This window comes from Meles meles, chromosome 6 (assembly GCF_922984935.1).
Source record: "Meles meles chromosome 6, mMelMel3.1 paternal haplotype, whole genome shotgun sequence".
NCBI lineage: Eukaryota > Metazoa > Chordata > Mammalia > Carnivora > Mustelidae > Meles > Meles meles.
The window spans coordinates 95,719,453-95,728,810 of NC_060071.1; the positions used below are offsets into that span (position 1 = coordinate 95,719,453).

Consider the following 9,358-nt stretch of genomic DNA (forward strand, 5'->3'; position numbering starts at 1 on the left):
TTAATAGAAAACCAAAATTTCACTCATTCTAAATTTTTAGGATAGACTTGTATTTAGACATACTAGAGTAATAGAGTCAAGCCTTTTTTATTATTATTTTTGGTAATGAGGTATAACCAATAATGTATATAAAGAAAACAAGCTTTTATCATGTATATAGATGGGCATGGATGGGTATGAACATTAAAAAGAAATTATCCTGTATTTGGTTACCTAAGTCTATACTGTTACTATGGAAGCCACAGTACTATATATTTGTTATTATAACAACCTGTCAAGGAAATTCTGTAATTTATATACATTACTTTTCAAAACTATAATGTTGTGTTTGAATATTACCTGGTTTATAGAACAATCCTTAAGCATCCATGACTTTACAATTATAATTATAAAATTATAAATATGACCAGCATATGTGTATGCATATGTGTATACATGCATGTGTACACAACTCCTTACATATAATTAGCTAACATGCACCAAATATCTGTGTTGTAGTGTCAAATAAAATTTGTCAAAATTGATCTCATTGGTATAGTATTATCTGGTTCACAAGTGTGACCCAACAGTGTCTTCATTCATATCATCCAGTATTAGTAGGATCCATTTACATGTAATCAAAATTTTATTTTTCAGGGGGGACTTAATGTTGTTTTAAAGACGCCAGAGAGAGATCCAATGTCACTGTACGTGGCTGGCTCAGTCAGATAAGCATCTGGCTTCAGCTCAGGTCACGATCCCAGGGTCCCAGGGTCAAGCCCATATTGGACTCCCACCCAATGAGGAGTCTGCTTCTCCCTCTCCCTCTGCTCCTCCACTCTCCTGTTTATGCTCTCTTTCTCATGCTCACTCTCTGTCTCAAATAAATAAAATATTTTAAAATAATAAATAAATAAATAAATAAATAAATATCCAATATAGGAAGAGGAGCACAAGGGACATGGCAGGAGTAGGAGTTGGGGAGTTGGGGTAGCATGTCTGGTGGCCTGAGTTGTAAGCAACAGTGCTGACTTGGCCTATGTGACTGACGCTGTCATGGCTTCTGTCTGGAGAGGATTCAAGCTGACCAGTGAGGAATCTCTTCTCAGAAAGTTTCAACTGAGTGAAATAGACATCAAAATTATGGCACAAGATGAGTTAATTCTAAGATGGAAACAATATGAAGTATACGTCTAAGCTTTGGAGGACAAGTGCACAGATCTTAATTCTAATGATGTAACTGGCTTAAGGGAGTCTGAAGAAAAACTAAAGCCAGCAACAAGAGTCTGCACACAGGGAAAAAAAATCTTGTAATGTGACTAGCAACCAAGGAGCAAGAGATACAAATGTATACTACTGAAATCCAGTATGTCAAGCAAGTCCAGCAGCCAAGCATTGTCCAAATGAGATCAACAGTGGTAGACCCAGCAATCAACTTGTTTTTTTTTTTTTTTCCTAAGAATGAAAGGTGAATTGGAACAGACTGAAGACAAACTGAAACAAGCCTGAAAAAAGGGTGTACTTGGAAGTTTATGCTGAAGTATTTAACAATCATGCTCCCTAGTTGAGACTTCCCTGATAATCCCACTAGGAAAAGCTATGGTGGGACAGCTAAATACTCCTTTCCACAGTAGTATTTAGACTTTATGAGCCAAAAAAAAAAAAAAAAAAAGCCACAGTGTTAAAATACTTTCCAGCTTGAAATTGGTCATGTAAAACTTACCAGATGAACCTTGTGTTCGACTTTTTTCTCTTCCCCCGCCCCTGGCTTCAGAGGCCTGATGGTGTGGGACTATTCCAAAGAAGTGCCACTTCAAAAAAACTTCCTTCTAGCAGCTTTCCCAGGGATGTGTTTTACACCTTGAAGCAAAGTTGGTTTTACAGAAAAAAATACAGTGAGGAGCTTAAGCACAGTTAGAATGAACTGAATTCTTCATCACTCAACTTGACAGAAGTAGAAAGTATGCTGAGCACCATTGTAGTTCTTCAGCAGCAATTGAAAGAGACGTGCCAGTAGTTGGCTCAGCACCAACAACAGGGGTTTCATGCTCCAGGCCCAAGTACCAGCAGAACTACATCTTCTGAGCCTGAATTACAGGCAGAGGCCACTGCAGTTGGCTGGCCAGTGGACCAGGTAATGGCAGTTCCTCCTGGCAGAGGACATCTGGGTCCAGATTTCACAGGAAGAGGGACATAGCCAGAGATGACTTTCCTTCTTCTCCAGGGAATGGTAATAACACTTCCAACAGCTCAGAGGGGAGAACTGGAAGAGGAGATAGTAGTTATGCAAACCAATTCAGGGCAGGGTATGGAAGTGTTGACTTTCACACTGACAGTGAAAACTCTCACAAGTCACTCAAATAACACACACTCCAATCAATGAAAACAGTGAATGACAAAGATAACTCCTGCCATGTTCAAAATGGCATGGACTCGAGTGTAAAGGTGGAGGGTTCAGTTTTGTAATATTTTTTCCAACAAATTTTTGTACAGTGCCATTTAATTTGGGGGCGATTCTGTCCAGCAAATCAACACAGACTTTTTTTACAATTTACTTTTTTGTGGGTGTGTTTTTTTTCTTTTCATTTTTTTTTCTTTTTTGTTTCAATACCTTTGTCACTTTGGAAATTGTAACAGTTAATTACTTTGTTGCTAAAAGGACATTTTGTGTAGGGTAAAATTACTGTTATGTGATTTAATGTGTAGTTATAAATGGAAATCTTTCCTTAAAGTATAACACAATTATGTTTGTAAAAATCTGTGTCTATCCTAAGATCTGTGCTGGATAAGGGCATTCTTACCCATGCTAGAGTTAGTTGTTAGAATAGATGTAGGTGTATGACTGCCAAGTTTGCCAGTATAATAGTTTTATTGTAAAACTTAGACTTGCTGATGGAGTCCTATCATACTTTCAGGGTTAGATACAGTTTTCCCCATCATACATCTGTGCCTTTTCTCTTTAGGTAACTGAATGTTTAAGAAATTTATGTGTATAGTACTCAGTTTTTATGAACTCTTGTATCCTGTTAATGCATATTGCTCTATGACTCCAGTATATCTTACCTATATTGAACAAACCTAAATAAAATTTTGTACTGTAAAAAAGGAAGGAAGGAAGAAGGAAAGAAGGAAGAAAGAAACCCGGTATAGCCAACACTTACTTCTGCTACTTCGTTGGATAGTAACAGAATTTCATGGAAGGGTATGATAATATAGCTATTTGGGAGTTGTCTTTGCAAGTAGAATTAATACTTATAAGATTCCAAAGAGGATAAATAAATTAAGTACTACATTCACAATTGAAGGACACTATTCACACGTATTTAAGACAAAAATTTCATTCTGCACCAATATTTTAGCCTGCCTTTTACTCAAAATTTATCAGTTGTTGAATATATTTTAAATAGGATTTAAAATATATCTTACTGACTAAAGAAATACCAATTCTAAAGAATTTCTTTCAAAATTCTGAGTTTTTAAAATATAGATTTACTTACATTTTCATTAGTCATTATTTTATCATATGCAGCCAGGAGTGTTTTCTACAGTGTGTGTTTGTGTTTGTACAGGTTGACTTTGTCCAGGGATACCTGGCTGGCTCAGTTGGTAAATCATGTGACTTTTGATCTCAGGGTCATATGTTTAAGCCACATGTTGGGTATGGAGCCTACCTAAAATGTCAAAAAGAAAAAAGAAAGTCAAAAAGTAAAATGAAGGAAGTAATGAGGGAAAGTCAAGAGAAATTATGATTTTAAATAATATTTAAATGGTCATTAAATCTACTGAAGAGAAAAAGCCTTTCCATCTACTTATATGGTTAAAGGAAAATTATTTCCTTTTTTTTTAATAGAGATGTAATGGCCTAAAATGCTATATTAGTTTCAGGTGATATTTGGAAATATTGCAAAATGATTACCACAATAGGTCTAGTTAATATTCATTGCCAGTTTTTTTTTAATGATGGTAACTTTCAAGATCTACTCTTTAAGCAACTTTCAAATACACTGTATAACTATACCCATGCTGTACATCATATCACCATGACTTACTTATAAGAATCAAATTCCTATACCAGAAAACATGAATAAATGAAAACTGATTTTTTTTTTTTAAATAACTGAATTTTCAAAGCAATTAAGAAACTTGAGATACCAGGTAAGGAAAAAGGCAGGGATGTCCACTCTCACCATTGCTATTTAACATAGTATTGGAAGTCCTAGCCTCAGCAATCAGACAAGAAAAAGAAATAAAAGACATCCTAATCATTAAGAAAGTTGTCTTCAGGGACGCCTGGGTGGCTCAGTTGGTTAAGCAGCTGCCTTCGGCTCAGGTCATGATCCCAGCGTCCTGGGATCGAGTCCCACATCGGGCTCCTTGCTTGGCAGGGAGCCTGCTTCTCCCTCTGCCTCTGCCTGTCAGTCTGTCTGCCTGTGCTCGCTTCCTCACTCTCTCTCTCTGACAAATAAATAAATAAAATCTTAAAAAAAAAAAGAAAGAAAGTTGTCTTCAGTGACAACATGATACTTTATGTAGAAAACCTGAAAGACTACACCAAAAAATTGCTAGAACTGATTCACAAATTCAGGAAAGTTGCAGGATACAAAATCAACATACAGAAGAAATATGTTGTACTTCTGTACACCAATAATGAAGCAGCAGAAAGAGAAGTCAAGGAATTGATCCCATTTACAACTGCACCAAAAACCATAAGATACCTAGGAATCAACCTAACCAAAGAAATGAAAGATCTGTATTCTGAAAACTATAGAACACTTATGAAAGAAATTGAAGAGGATGCAAAGAAATGGAAAAACATTCCATGTTTATGGATTAGAAGAACAGGTATTGTTTAAACATCTGTATTACCCAAAGGAGTCCACAGATTCAGTGCCATCCTGATAAAGGTAATACCAGCATTTTTCACAGAGCTAGAACAAACAATCCTAATATTTATATGGAACCACCAAAGACCCCCCACAGTCAAAATAATATTGAAAAAGAAAAGCAAAGTGGGAGACATCACAATCCTAGACTTCAAATTATATTGCAAAGCTATAATGATCAAGGCGGTGTTGTACTGGCACAAAAATAGACACATAGATCAATGGAACAAAATAGAAAACCCAGAAATTGACCCACTTCTTTTGGGTCAACTAATCTTTGACAAAGCAGGGAAGACTATCCAATGGAAATAAGAGTCTCCTCAACAAATGGGACTGGGAAAACTGGACAGCTACATGCAAAAGAATGAAACTGGATCACTTACTTATACCCTACATAAAAATAAATTAAAAATGGATGGAAGACCTAAATGTGAGACAGGAAACAGTCAAAATCCTAGGGGAGAATATCAGTAGCATCCTCTTTGACCCTGGCTATAGCAACTTCTTACTAGACACGTCTCCTGAGGCAAAGGAAACAGAAGCAAAAATGAACTATTGGGCCTTCATAAAGATAAAAAGCTTCTGCACAGTGAAGGAAAAAATCAACAAAATTAAAAGGTGATCAATAAAATGAGAGAAGGTATTTACAAATGACATCTGCTAAAGTGTTAGTACCCAAAAATTTATAAAGAACTTATCAAATTTAATATATTATAGGACAACAATGCCCCACACCATCATGCCTATACCTCCAACTGAATACTCTTTTTATCCTTCCTCCTTTCTGTATTGACATAATTTTCTGAAAATAATCAGGCAATGCTTATGTTGCTTGACACCATACCTTTTTATTTTCACTATTTGGTGTTTTGTAATCATCAGGATACTCGGCAAGGTTCAAGTTATCTCCTCTCTTCCTTGAGGATTTTCCAGCAGCAGCCATCTCAAATGATAGGTAGTTACATCTGTATCGCTTTATGCAATCAATAGAATCGCATCCAAAATATGTATCTCAGACTTTTCAGAAGCACAAGAGAACTGAAGGCTATATTGGATTGTGCCCTGGTGAAACCTGTGTTTTCTATTAAAGAGTAAACATGGATCAGTCAGCCAAATATGAAAGTCTGTTTGCCACATGACTGTTCTTAAATGTTTCCCAGGAGATCTCAGTGTATCTTCCTTGGGATCCTGTGTTTTTCTATAGTCAAAATTATTTTTTATCTAGTTCAGGTGATCAGCCACACCCAGCACACAGAACAATGCATTCATTGCCAAACTCACTACATTTAATGAATGTTTTGCTTTCCAATATGTTAGCTTACTTTTGAGTTATATATTTTAATTATGCATTTTAATCATTCCCAACTTGTGATAAGAAACAGTTTATTACCTTCATTTAAAGCCCTTTATTTTAAGGTGCTACAGATAATAAAACTTAAACTACTCTCGACAACCAGTCATGGATACAACTTTCTTTTTTGTTCACTAATGTACATGTTAGGGAGAATACTGTCTACTGATGAGTTCTAGAAATTCTCCATGAGCAATCTTCAGAGATTGGTACCATAAATGTTCACAGTGGCTAATGTTGATATTTGCTGGTTCTTTCTCACTGGTGCTTCTGATGAAATTAATAAATGTCTTTGGTGGAATATATGGGTGTTTTTTAAAAATGGAGCCTTGAGTTGTATCTGTTTGAATATGCCAGTATTTCTGAAAAAATACATTTTGATTTTCAGTTATGTTTCCATTTATTTCTATCCATATACATTTAAAACAAAAAAATGTTAAAGGTGTTAGGGTGGAAAATTTTGTCATTGTTTCCTTTTCCAGAATATCAGGTATTATTTCTTCAGATTTCCATTAGATCTTTCATCATTTATATAGACTTCTAAAATTAAATATTTTTATTTTTATTATCCACATTCTTCCATTTATTTCTTTGTTCTATCAAAAACTGCATTAAATTTAACTCAACAGGGAAAAACTATCTATCAGATATCATATTTTAGGCCACAGAAATATAGAATATTAATTTAGCATTTGTATTTTTTACATTTATCCAAACAATTACAAATAACTACTAAATTTTATCTATAATCCTGGAGCAAGTAAAGTGATATATTTTAAAATTTGATAGGTAGTAATCAAATAAACATTTATATTTCATGATCAATTATGATGGAACTCAATTTTTTAAGATAGAAATCTTTTGTAAAAGTTGTGCTAGTTATAGGATTTAAAGGCATATATAGGGGCGCCTGGGTGGCTCAGTGGGTTAAGCCGCTGCCTTCGGCTCAGGTCATGATCTCAGGGTCTTGGGATCGAGTCCCGCATCAGGCTCTCTGCTCGGCAGGGAGCCCGCTTCCCTCTCTCTCTCTCTCTCTCTGCCTGCCTCTCTGTCTGCTTGTGATCTCTCTCTGTCAAATAAATAAATAAAATAAAGGCATATATAGAGATGTATTGCTTTATGATTTTGTTTAAGTAGAATCTTTATAATAATAGATTGCATTATAATTGGGTACTGTACATGTTATTCCCTACACTTTAGAGTTATTCACATGGTGAATGTTTCATAATCTATAAACAGAAATGGAGAGAGTACACAGATGGAGATGCTTCCTTGGGTAGAGCACATGAACACTGGTGTGACACTCTGTATACCCATGGATAACATCACAGGAATGGCCATTAAGTTTTACAACATGAATTTAGCAACTCAGTTTTGTTTTGTTTTTTTAAGATTTTATTTATTTATTTGACAGAGATCACAAGTAGGCAGAGAGGCAGGCAGAGAGAGAGGAGGAAGCAGGTTCCCCGCTGAGCAAAGAGCCTGATGCGGGGCTCCATCCCAGGACCCTGGGATCATGACCTGAGCTGAAGGCAGAGACTTTAACCCACTGAGCCACCCAGGCGCCCCTAGCAACTCAGTTTTATAAACAGTATGATTCTTAGGTCTTTACCACCTCTTCAGCTGGAATATGTTATAAAGATAATTTGATTTCCTCCAACCCAATTTTAATCATCAGTCCTGTCTTTTTGTCCTTTTTTGTATAACTATTTAAATAAATTTTAAACTCTAAGGAGGTCTTTTATTTTAAAAAATAGTCAATAGATAATAAATTATCAAATATCCATTTGTTTGGATATACAATGTGATGTTGACTAAATTGTCTTTTATTTAAGTTTATCCTGAAATGTGGAGTTGTGAAATGCTCTGTAAACTACAAATCACCCATTTTTGCTACAAATAAAATTAATTCCATTCATTTACAGAAATTCTCTACCTATAACCAATAAATCTATAAATAAACATGGATACTGAATTCAGATAACATGTTTATAAAGTAAATGGGAAGGTGGTAGGACTAAATATGCAGTTGCATGGCATAGAACAGCATGATAGCTCTAACAGTATCTATGATTAGGAAGTTTCCATGCAGGGAATTAATCAAATCATAATAATGGAAACAAAAACTTTATAAAAACTGTGTCAGAACCAAGGCCACGATCTGAATGTGAAACATAATAATAAGAGCTGTCACAGTATCTTCCCGTTAGAGTAAATGTGTTATTTTGACATTTGAGAAATGGCTATACTTAATTGGAGGAACTTTGTATATACTATTATAGAGGATGAATCCATAGTTGGGTTATAATTTGGGTGACTAAATAACAATTGTATAAAGGAAATGACATGGTGTTCACAGAAACCTCAAACTTCTAATGTTCCTTTGATTTTTTTATATATTTCAGGTTGTCTCCAGAATTACTTGAAGAGATAGTGCACATGGTCAATTAACGCAGGTATTTTCATTCACTTGCGGTTTACATTCTTAAAGTGGAAGTTTGAAGTATCAGACTTGAGGAGTTATTCAGAAAGAACCAATTGGTTTCTTTGTCCATGTGCTGTGATTACTAAACTATCTCCTGTATATCTACTGACTAACTTTGTAACAGGTTACCTTTTGTAATTTTTGAACAGAGTGAGACTTTACAGAACTCAACTTTAGTTCTCTAGCCCAATAACCTTGTGACAAACATGGCCTTCATCTGCCAAGTACAATCCACACAAATAATAGTGGTCATTCATTTGGCATCATACTTTAAATGAAAAAGGAGTATCCTTCACAATGAATGAGTTTATGCATTGTTTATATTTATATTATAAATATACTATTTACATGTATTTGCATTATTTCATTCATAAGCATTAGGTGGATTTAAGAGAAATTATGAGAAGAATCATAATTTGCTTATCATCTTCCCATACCCTCTAACAAAACTGGAAATTAGAAATGACAGCCATTTTTTAAAATCCTTTTTTCTTTACATCTATTCTTTATACATAGGCAGTTGAGTGAAGAATGCTATATTTAATATATAGTGAAGAATACTATATTTAATTTGGAAGGGGAGGCGAACCATAAGAGACTATGGACTCTGAAAAACAACCTGAGGGTTTTGAAGGGTCAGGGTGGGAGGTTGGGGGAACA

The 9,358-nt window shown here is 35.0% G+C and overlaps 2 pseudogenes; both read left to right on the forward strand.

Moving 5' to 3' along the window:
• Positions 1 to 1,035: 1,035 nt before the first annotated feature.
• On the forward strand, positions 1,036 to 1,488 carry LOC123943642 (annotated as a pseudogene).
• A 217-nt stretch (positions 1,489 to 1,705) lies between these two features.
• On the forward strand, positions 1,706 to 2,343 carry LOC123943643 (annotated as a pseudogene).
• The last annotated feature ends 7,015 nt before the right edge of the window (positions 2,344 to 9,358 follow it).